The sequence below is a fragment of the Neoarius graeffei genome, chromosome 27 (genome assembly GCF_027579695.1).
Source record: "Neoarius graeffei isolate fNeoGra1 chromosome 27, fNeoGra1.pri, whole genome shotgun sequence".
Lineage (NCBI taxonomy): Eukaryota > Metazoa > Chordata > Actinopteri > Siluriformes > Ariidae > Neoarius > Neoarius graeffei.
The window spans coordinates 40,606,976-40,616,487 of NC_083595.1; the positions used below are offsets into that span (position 1 = coordinate 40,606,976).

The 9,512-nt window shown below is 41.9% G+C and overlaps 1 protein-coding gene across 2 annotated transcripts in view; it reads right to left on the reverse strand.

Moving 5' to 3' along the window:
- Positions 1–4,966, reverse strand: part of glceb (glucuronic acid epimerase b) — a 152,851-nt gene extending 147,885 nt beyond the window's left edge. For both annotated transcript variants that reach the window (XM_060912051.1, XM_060912050.1), the window contains exon 1: positions 4,784–4,966. The gene's annotated coding sequence lies outside the window, so the exon portion shown is untranslated. The remainder of the gene's footprint in view (positions 1–4,783) is intronic.
- Between the last annotated feature and the right edge of the window lie 4,546 nt (positions 4,967–9,512).

A 9,512-nucleotide genomic window follows, 5' to 3' on the forward strand; every position in this document is an offset into this window, starting at 1 on the left:
AAGAAAAGGCCATTTTGCTTTTAGTTTTTAAAGCTAGACTGCCTTTCAGATTTTAAGTGTCTCATCTCATCTCATTATCTCTAGCCGCTTTATCCTTCTACAGGGTCGCAGGCAAGCTGGAGCCTATCCCAGCTGACTACGGGCGAAAGGCGGGGTACACCCTGGACAAGTCGCCAGGTCATCACAGGGCTGACACATAGACACAGACAACCATTCACACTCACATTCACACCTACGGTCAATTTAGAGTCACCAGTTAACCTAACCTGCATGTCTTTGGACTGTGGGGGAAACCGGAGCACCCGGAGGAAACCCACGCAGACACGGGGAGAACATGCAAACTCCGCACAGAAAGGCCCTCGCCGACCCCGGGGCTCGAACCCAGGACCTTCTTGCTGTGAGGCGACAGCGCTAACCACTACACCACCGTGCCGCCCGATTTTAAGTGTAGGTCGTAAAAAGAATTTCCCATTTCTGTTTAGTGGACCAAAAGCTACCGAATTCGAATCACAGACTTCGAATTTTATTAGGGTTTTTTTTGTTTTAAAAATAGAACAATTAATGAACTTAAGGCCACATGGCCCAAAATTCTCCTCTATTTTTTTCCTGCTTCACCATGACGCAATTCAAGATACTACATCATGCATCATGTGGTGGGCTTTCCCCATTTGCGCAAGGCATTGTGGGATACAAATTTGAAACAGGAGAGAAAAATGGAGGAAACGAATGAAACATGAAAGACTGACTACAGTAACAGAAAGAAAGAAAAGATGTTATGAAGGAAAGGAAACGCAGGACCAAACTAATAAATATCGGCAGTCAGCGAGCACCTCCGTGTGATCAGCTGTTCGTTTAGCGACAGAATGATGGAACTGTCAGTGCACGGTCAAAGGTAAACCTGCGCATGCGCACACAGACTTCCTCTGTCTGCATGAAGCGAGCGATTTCATGCATATTATTTGGTCAGGAATCCCCTCAAATTAAATAACTTCCCAGCCACAGAATGGCCTGATATTTTGTGAGATATTACAGAAATGAACATACATCACCAAATTTCAGAGGGAACCAAATTTCACCGATTTTATGAAATTGAAAGGCCGTCTCGCTTTAAATCAAAGGACCATTTTAGTTCATAGGCCATTATATTTTACTTCAACATTTACAAACTATGAGCAAATAATTGTTGGTTATGAAGTTTGTTTGGTTTTTTTTATTTAACAAAATGAATATTTTAGTTGATAAAGATCAGGAAAATAAAAATGTTGCATATTTTGCGAATAAAGTTCTCTTTAATTTTTGTCCCCAAAATTATCATTGGGGGGGGGGGGGGGGGGGGGGGGGTTGAATTATGGACTCAATATCATGAATTGAATCAAACTATGAATTGAATGAATCGTTACATAACTAATATATAGTTCCACTTGGAAACATAAATATAGTATAGCTTGAAAAATAATTTAAAGGGAAGCCATGGCCTAATGGTTAGGGAAGCAGCTTTGGGACCAAAACGGTTGCCGGTTTGATTCCCTGGACCAGCAGGGAATGGTTGAAGTGCCCTTGAGCATGGCAACGAACCCCCCAACTACTCCCTGGACTATTCTGGGTACGTTGCACGGCATTCTGGGTAAGAACGCCTACTAAATGCCATTAAAGCAATGTACATTAATGACAAGTGACCACCATATGGACCTGCCTGATAAAAATGCTGCACACTAAAAAGGTATTTATTTTAAAAAAAAAAGGGGGGGGGGGGGGGGGGGGGGGGCCTCAGTGACCATCAAATGTCCCACCTTGATTTCTGAGTGTGTATTGGTTCTGTTACGGATTACACAATGTAATTATGAATAAACACCAAAAAAAAAAAAAAAAAATCAAACCTCAAACTGAAGAGCAAACAATTTAATATTTGAACTTTCTTTTTAAGGAAGTGTTTTATTGAAACAGCATCCTAGGAGGTAAAGTCGTAGTTACCATGCAAGATCAGTGACCTCCCCACTCACTTCTATAAAAAGAAAAACGGATTAAAATGCATCTCTTTCTTTTCCGTTTGTGCATCAGAGCACCACTTTCCCCTCACAGCCACACTCCACTTCAGCTTATAATGACAAAGCAACAGATACTGACAAGAGATTGTCACTTTCACATAACATGGTGATGCGCTGTATGAAAAGAGGTTTTATACTTTTTCTTTCAGCATAAAGACAGTCCAGAAAGTGCTCTCCATTTTCCATCATCTCCCACCACAAAACAAACCGAAACAATACCATGCATTCAACAATAGTGAATTTAAAATGCGGGGGGGGGGGGGGGGGGGGGGGGGGGGGGGGGGACAGATGCTGTTTAAAATGTCCGATAAGCAACACTTTCGAGGGGTATCGGGTCAGTTGTGCACAGGTACAGTGCATAACATGCCCATACAATGGTCACATGACCTACTAATGATCATAATGCAGCTTGCACAACGACACACAGTACAAATGTAGTGTATTCTGTACTATACTGTATTACACTGTGCAAAGGTCTGAGTTAGGCACATGCAAAGAAACGCCGTCCAGCAAAGATGCCTTGAAAAATAAAAATGTTTCTATATTAACGACCAGCAGTAAACAGTCGATGAACACAGTTGATTTTCATTTTGTCATGATCCTTTGGTTTAAAAAAGATAAAAAATAAGAAGTCATCTTTGGTATAATTAGTATAGTTTTATAAAGAAATTAACTTCTGGTAAGTTTTTCTGAGCATCTTACAGAACCAGACAGTTCTTCTGGACACTCTCACACTTGCTTTTTAATTTTGTCACAAAATCCACCAGCGGCATGGATGGTGGTGTAGTGGTCAGCACTGCCGCCTCACAGCAAGAAGGTTCTTGGTTCGAACCCAGCGGCTGATGAGGACCTTTCTGTGCGGAGTCTGCATGTTCTCCCAGTGTCTGTGTGCATTTCCTCACAGTCCAAAGGTATGCAGGTGGCTCTAAATTGACCGTGAGTGTGAATGGTTGTTTGCGTCTCTATGTGTCAGCCCTGCGATGAGCTGGCGACTTGTCCAGGGTGTACCCTGCCTCTCGCCCATAGTCAGCTAAGATAGGCTCCAGCTTGCCACGACCCTGCACGGGATAAGCGGTAACAAATAAAACAAACCCCACCAGCCTTCATTATATTTTCTTTTTTAATCTGAAAAAAAAAGTGTATTCCGTACCAAATAGTGCTCTCTTTTCAGATGCGGAAACTTTTTTTTTTTCCTTCTAACATTTAATTTTTGTGCCGGAAAACTAAATGTTTGGAATCTAAAAATGTTTTTGTTCCAACTCGATAATGTAGAAGTCATGAAGTTTATTTCCAAAAAAAAAAAAAAAAATTGCAAAATAAAAAAGATAGATAAATAAATAGGATGCTTAAGACTTTTGCACAGTCCTATATGTATCTCATATCTGTGATTGATACAGAAAATCAGTCGTCCCATCCGGACAGAAAGCTTATTTTTATATATGAGTGATTCCACGCTTATGGGTACTGAAATGGGGACATGAACTTATTCACCTAAAACCATTTCTTTTTTTACCAACAGGTCACAAAACATGTAATCTTTAATGAATGATATGTTAAAAGATAACTTTAATTTTCTGAGATGTAATAAAAACATATTTATATGCCAAAGTCAAGCCTATGAGTTCCAAAATGATGTCTGTTACATTACTTCTGTTACGATTGTCCATCTCGCGTCTGTTACAAATTAATTACAATCTAGCTATATACCATGTTAATCTTATTGAAAGAATGTGTATGTTTATTCTACTACACATGTTTATTAATTATATTTGCTAAAACATCACCTTCCTATGTTTCAAAAAGTAATTCTACATTGTTAAAATTGAGAATATATATGTCCACAACACTTCTGTTACGTTCTGACTTTGGCATATAAATTTGTTTTTATTACATCTCAGAAAATTAAAATTATCTTTTAACATACCATTCATTAAAAAGATTACATGTTTTGTGACCTGATGGTACAAAAAGAAATGGTTTTAGGTGAATTTTTAAAAATAAGTTCATGTCCCCATTTCAGTACCCATAAGCGTGGAATCACTCATATATTAAAAAAAAAAAAAAAGGAAAAGGGGGAGAAGAAAAAAAAACAAGTCTTAATAAATAGCAAGTCTATTTATTGTACAATAACTACTTTAATTGCCGCCACCACTGGCTCAGGCATGCTTTAAATCTTGTGATACCGTAAGTACCGTGATACCGTAAGTACCGTGATAAATGCAAACCGTATCGTCCTTGCCCTATAGCAGAAATCCTAAAAGTAAAAGGTGTGCGTGTTAGAAATGGTGCAGCTCCATGTCCTGGGTCTGTTTACCCTGATGTTAGAGTTTGTAAACAATCTGAGAAGTTTATCACAAGACTAAGACTAAATACAACTTCACTGCATCCTCATCAGTGCACAAGGACAAGCTGAACAAAGTCCTACTCTTATTATTTACATAATAAGCAAACTCCACTTTTATTCCATCCTGCACTTGAACACTGAAACTTCTATTCTGATCATCAGCACCAAGCAGCACAACACACTCCTGTCGACATGTTAGTTAGCATTCTCTTCTCCTCTCTTCTGTTCTGTCCTCTCCTCTCCTCTCCTCTCCTCTCTTCTCTTCTGTCCTCTCCTCTCTTCTCTTCTGTCCTCTCCTCTCTTCTCCTCTGTCCTGTCCTCTCTTCCCCTCTTCTCTTCTTCTCCACACAAAATGCTCTAAAACCTCTCCACTCCGCCCTGCTGCTCCACTCACCTTCCCCTTCTCCTTCCCAGGCTCACACTGTGGCTCCTCAAACCGTGTCACGGCTCCACTCAGATGAATGCGGGTCAGAAAGCAGCAGGCAGCTTCACTGGGATCCACTCAGAGACGCGACGACCGTTCTGCTTCAGCCAACAACACCAGAATGAACACACTCCAGCCTGCTGTAGCGATGCAAAGAAGCGGAACACACTGCCAAACACCGCGAGAAAACACGAGACAAACGAGATCTGACCGTCCAATTAGAAGGCGAGATTTTTTAACCAATTCAGCCAGGGAGGGTGGTTATTCCTGTGCTCTGATTGGACAGTCTTTCCTGATTGACACTGGAGGCAGCCAATCAACTACAGCTCCCGTATGTTTGCCAACAGATTTATGAAAAATATAGAAATGTCGAGAAACGTACCGGTGCACGCAATTCAAACAGATACAGGGAAAAAAAAAAAGAAAAGAAAAATAAATGTTGTAACTGTACAAAAGTCTGAGTTAGGCACATACAAAGAAATGCTGTAGAGTGAAGATAGTTTCAAAAATAATAAAATTACGTTTCTACATTAACACAAATACTGTAAATAATATATAACAAATTAAACAAAGTCAGTTTTTGTCATGATGCTGCCATCCATCCATTATCTCTAGCCGCTTTATCCTGTCCTACACGGTCGCAGGCAAGCTGGAGCCTATCCCAGCTGACTACGGGCGAGAAGCGGGGTACACCCTGACACAGAGACAACCATTCACGCTCACATTCACACCTACGGTCAAATTAGAGTCACCAGTTAACCTAACCTGCATGTCTTTGGACTGTGGGGGAAACCAGAGCACCCGGAGGAAACCCACGCGGGCACCATGCAAACTCCACACAGAAAGACCCTCGCCGGCCGCTGAGCTCGAACCCAGGACCTTCTTGCTGTGAGGCGACAGTGCTAATCACTACACCACCGTGCTGCCCATGATGCTGTCATGATTTTGCTTAAAAAATACAGCAGTGGCTACAATTATCAACAATCTTTTGGTCGTTGCAAAAGTAGAAAAGACTTTCAATACGTCAATTGTGCATGAATAATTACTCAAACTTCCACTGGAAAAAAAAAGAGTTGATTCCTGATTACTTAGCATATCAGATCACGTGACACCGTTCCACAGTTATCGACACCTTTGTCCACAGTTATCGACACCATTCCACAATTATCGACATCCATCCATTAGCCGCTTATCCTGTTCTACAGGGTCTCAGGCAAGCTGGAGCCTATCCCAGCTGACTATGGGCGAGAGGCGGGGTACACCCTGGACAAGTCGCCAGGTTATCTCAGGGCTTATCAACATCCAGATGATTATCTCATCTCGTTATCTCTAGCCGCTTTATCCTGTTCTACAGGGTTGCAGGCAAGCTGGAGCCTATCCCAGCTGACTATGGGCGAGAAGCGGGGTACACCCTGGACAAGTCACCACATCATTGCAGGGCTGACACAGAGACAACCATTCACGCTCACATTCACACCTACGGTCAAATTAGAGTCACCAGTTAACCTAACCTGCATGTCTTTGGACTGTGGGGGAAACCGGAGCACCCGGAGGAAACCCACGTGGGCACCATGCAAACTCCACACAGAAAGACCCTCGCCGGCCACTGAGCTCGAACCCAGGACCTTCTTGCTGTGAGGCGACAGTGCTAACCACTACACCACCGTGCCGCCCATGATGCTGTCATGATTTTGCTTAAAAAATACAGCAGTGGCTACAATTATCAACAATCTTTTGGTCGTTGCAAAAGTAGAAAAGACTTTCAATACGTCAATTGTGCATGAATAATTGCTCAAACTTCCACTGGAAAAAAAAGAGTTGATTCTTGATTACTTAGCATATCAGATCACGTGACACCGTTCCACAATTATCGACACCTTTGTCCACAGTTATCGACACCATTCCACAATTATCGACATCCATCCATTATCTGTAGCCGCTTATCCTGTTCTACAGGGTCTCAGGCAAGCTGGAGCCTATCCCAGCTGACTATGGGCGAGAGGCAGGGTACACCCTGGACAAGTCGCCAGGTTATCTCAGGGCTTATCGACATCCAGATGATTATCTCATCTCGTTATCTCTAGCCGCTTTATCCTGTTCTACAGGGTTGCAGGCAAGCTGGAGCCTATCCCAGCTGACTATGGGCGAGAAGCGGGGTACACCCTGGACAAGTCACCACATCATTGCAGGGCTGACACAGAGACAACCACTCACGCTCACATTCACACCTACGGTCAAATTAGAGTCACCAGTTAACCTAACCTGCATGTCTTTGGACTGTGGGGGAAACCGGAGCACCCGGAGGAAACCCAGGCAGGCACCATGCAAACTCCACACAGAAAGACCCTCGCTGGCCACTGAGCTCGAACCCGGACCTTCTTGCTGTGAGGCGACAGTGCTAACCACTACACCACCGTGCCGCCCATGATGCTGTCATGATTTTGCTTAAAAAATACAGCAGTGGCTACAATTATCAACAATCTTTTGGTCGTTGCAAAAGTAGAAAAGACTTTCAATACGTCAATTGTGCATGAATAATTACTCAAACTTCCACTGGAAAAAAAAGAGTTGATTCTTGATTACTTAGCATATCAGATCACGTGACACCGTTCCACAATTATCGACACCTTTGTCCACAGTTATCGACACCATTCCACAATTATCGACATCCATCCATTATCTGTAGCCGCTTATCCTGTTCTACAGGGTCTCAGGCAAGCTGGAGCCTATCCCAGCTGACTATGGGCGAGAGGCGGGGTACACCCTGGACAAGTCGCCAGGTTATCTCGGGGCTTATTGACATCCAGATGATTATCTCATTTCGTTATCTCTAGCCGCTTTATCCTGTTCTACAGGGTCGCAGGCAAGCTGGAGCCTATCCCAGCTGACTATGGGCGAGAGGCAGGGTACACCCTGGACAAGTCGCCAGGTTATCTCAGGGCTTATCGACATCCAGATGATTATTTATTTTTTTAAAAATCCGATATTGGAAGCCTGCAAGGTGTGAGTGGCATTGGGCAGGAGACAGTCGAGAATGACTCCATTTGCAGCACAAAATTCTGCTGTCGCAAGGGAGATGTGGATGGAATGTCCATCAACAAAGAGAATGACAGGAAACTGAATGTGTTTCTCCTTCAGAAACTTGACAAAATGCTTCAGAAATTCAAAGAACAAATCACTGTCCATCCAACCATTGTCAGTAGAACCATAAATGGCTTCTGGGAAAGCCAACAAAGCTATATTCCTGAATCTCTGGCCAGGGAAGACAATTAAAGGAGGCAAGTAATCCCCTAAGGCATTGAAGCATGCCATAACTGTGATTTGACACTTTGTGTTGGAAACAACTTGGTACACATGTCATGAGGATACAGATGTTAACACCCGATTACTTGTAATGTAAAAGGAAATCCACTCTCATCTGCGTTGAAAATGCACCTGGGATTGTTAATAAGGTTCTGAAAATCCAGTACCTCCTTCTCCAAAAATGAATTAAGGCCCTTGTACCAACCCTGAAGGATTTCAAAATTGATGAAGGCTCATTCTCTCCCAAGAAGTTGCGGAACCCGTTCTGTTATTTCTGGATGCCTTTTGCGAAATGGGTAAAACCATCATTTAGATACAAAATGGCGATTGTCAAATGAAGCAATAAGAAACAAAGTAGGTTTCTGGTCTGGCAGATTGTTGGTGAATGGCGTTTTCCGCCCATCAGTACATAACAGTTATAAATGTCACTTAATTCCACAGGGTGTCGATAATGGTGGACACTGGTGAAAGTGATCACTATTATCGACACCTCACATTACTTCTCAAACGCACGTTTAGATACAAAATAGCGACTGTCAAATGAAGCAATAAGAAACAAAGTAGGTTTAGACAAAAATGTTATGAAATATTGGTAAATTTGATAAGTAAAAACATGCCCATGAGCTTTCCACCATGCTTACCTGCGATGATAACGTCCGGGTTTTCCTCAAATTGCTGATCGTGCTAAAAAAAATTCCATCTCAGGTAATGAGCTGTCATCAGAAGACAAGAGCAAAGGGTGAAGGGGGTCTTCCAGTTGATTAATTAACCAATAATAACTGTTGTAACTGAAACTCACCTTTGTAAAATGATTTTTTATTGGTAAATCTGAAAAGGTGTCGATAATTATCGACTGTCGATAATTGTAGCCGCCACTCTAGTAGTCTCAGGTACAATGTGTGCAGTTTCATAAGGAAATCAATTAATTAAGCTTTACTAAGAATGTTATAGAGCCAGACACAGTTCTTCTGGACACTTTGACTGTCACACTTGCTTCTTAATTTTGCAGCAAAACCCAGTAGCCTTCATTAGGTTTTCGTTTTTAATCTGAAAAGTGCTCTCTTATGTAATATGCTGCTCGGATACAAACTTTTTTTTTCTGTAACATTTAATTTTGTGCTGGAAAACAAACGTTTGGACTCTAAAATGTTTTTGTACTGACTCGATAATGTAGAAGTCATAAAATAGAAAGTTTGTATGAAAAAAATAGGGTGCCTAAGACTTTTGCACATTACATATACAGGTAGTCGTCGACTTACGACTGCGTTTGATTACGACTGACCGGTCGTAAACCGATCTGGTCGTAAGTCGGTCTATGTTAAATGAACGTAAGTATATTGTGATGTGTAATGATATTGTAATCATCTTAAAGTCTTATTTTATTAACATTTTCTTA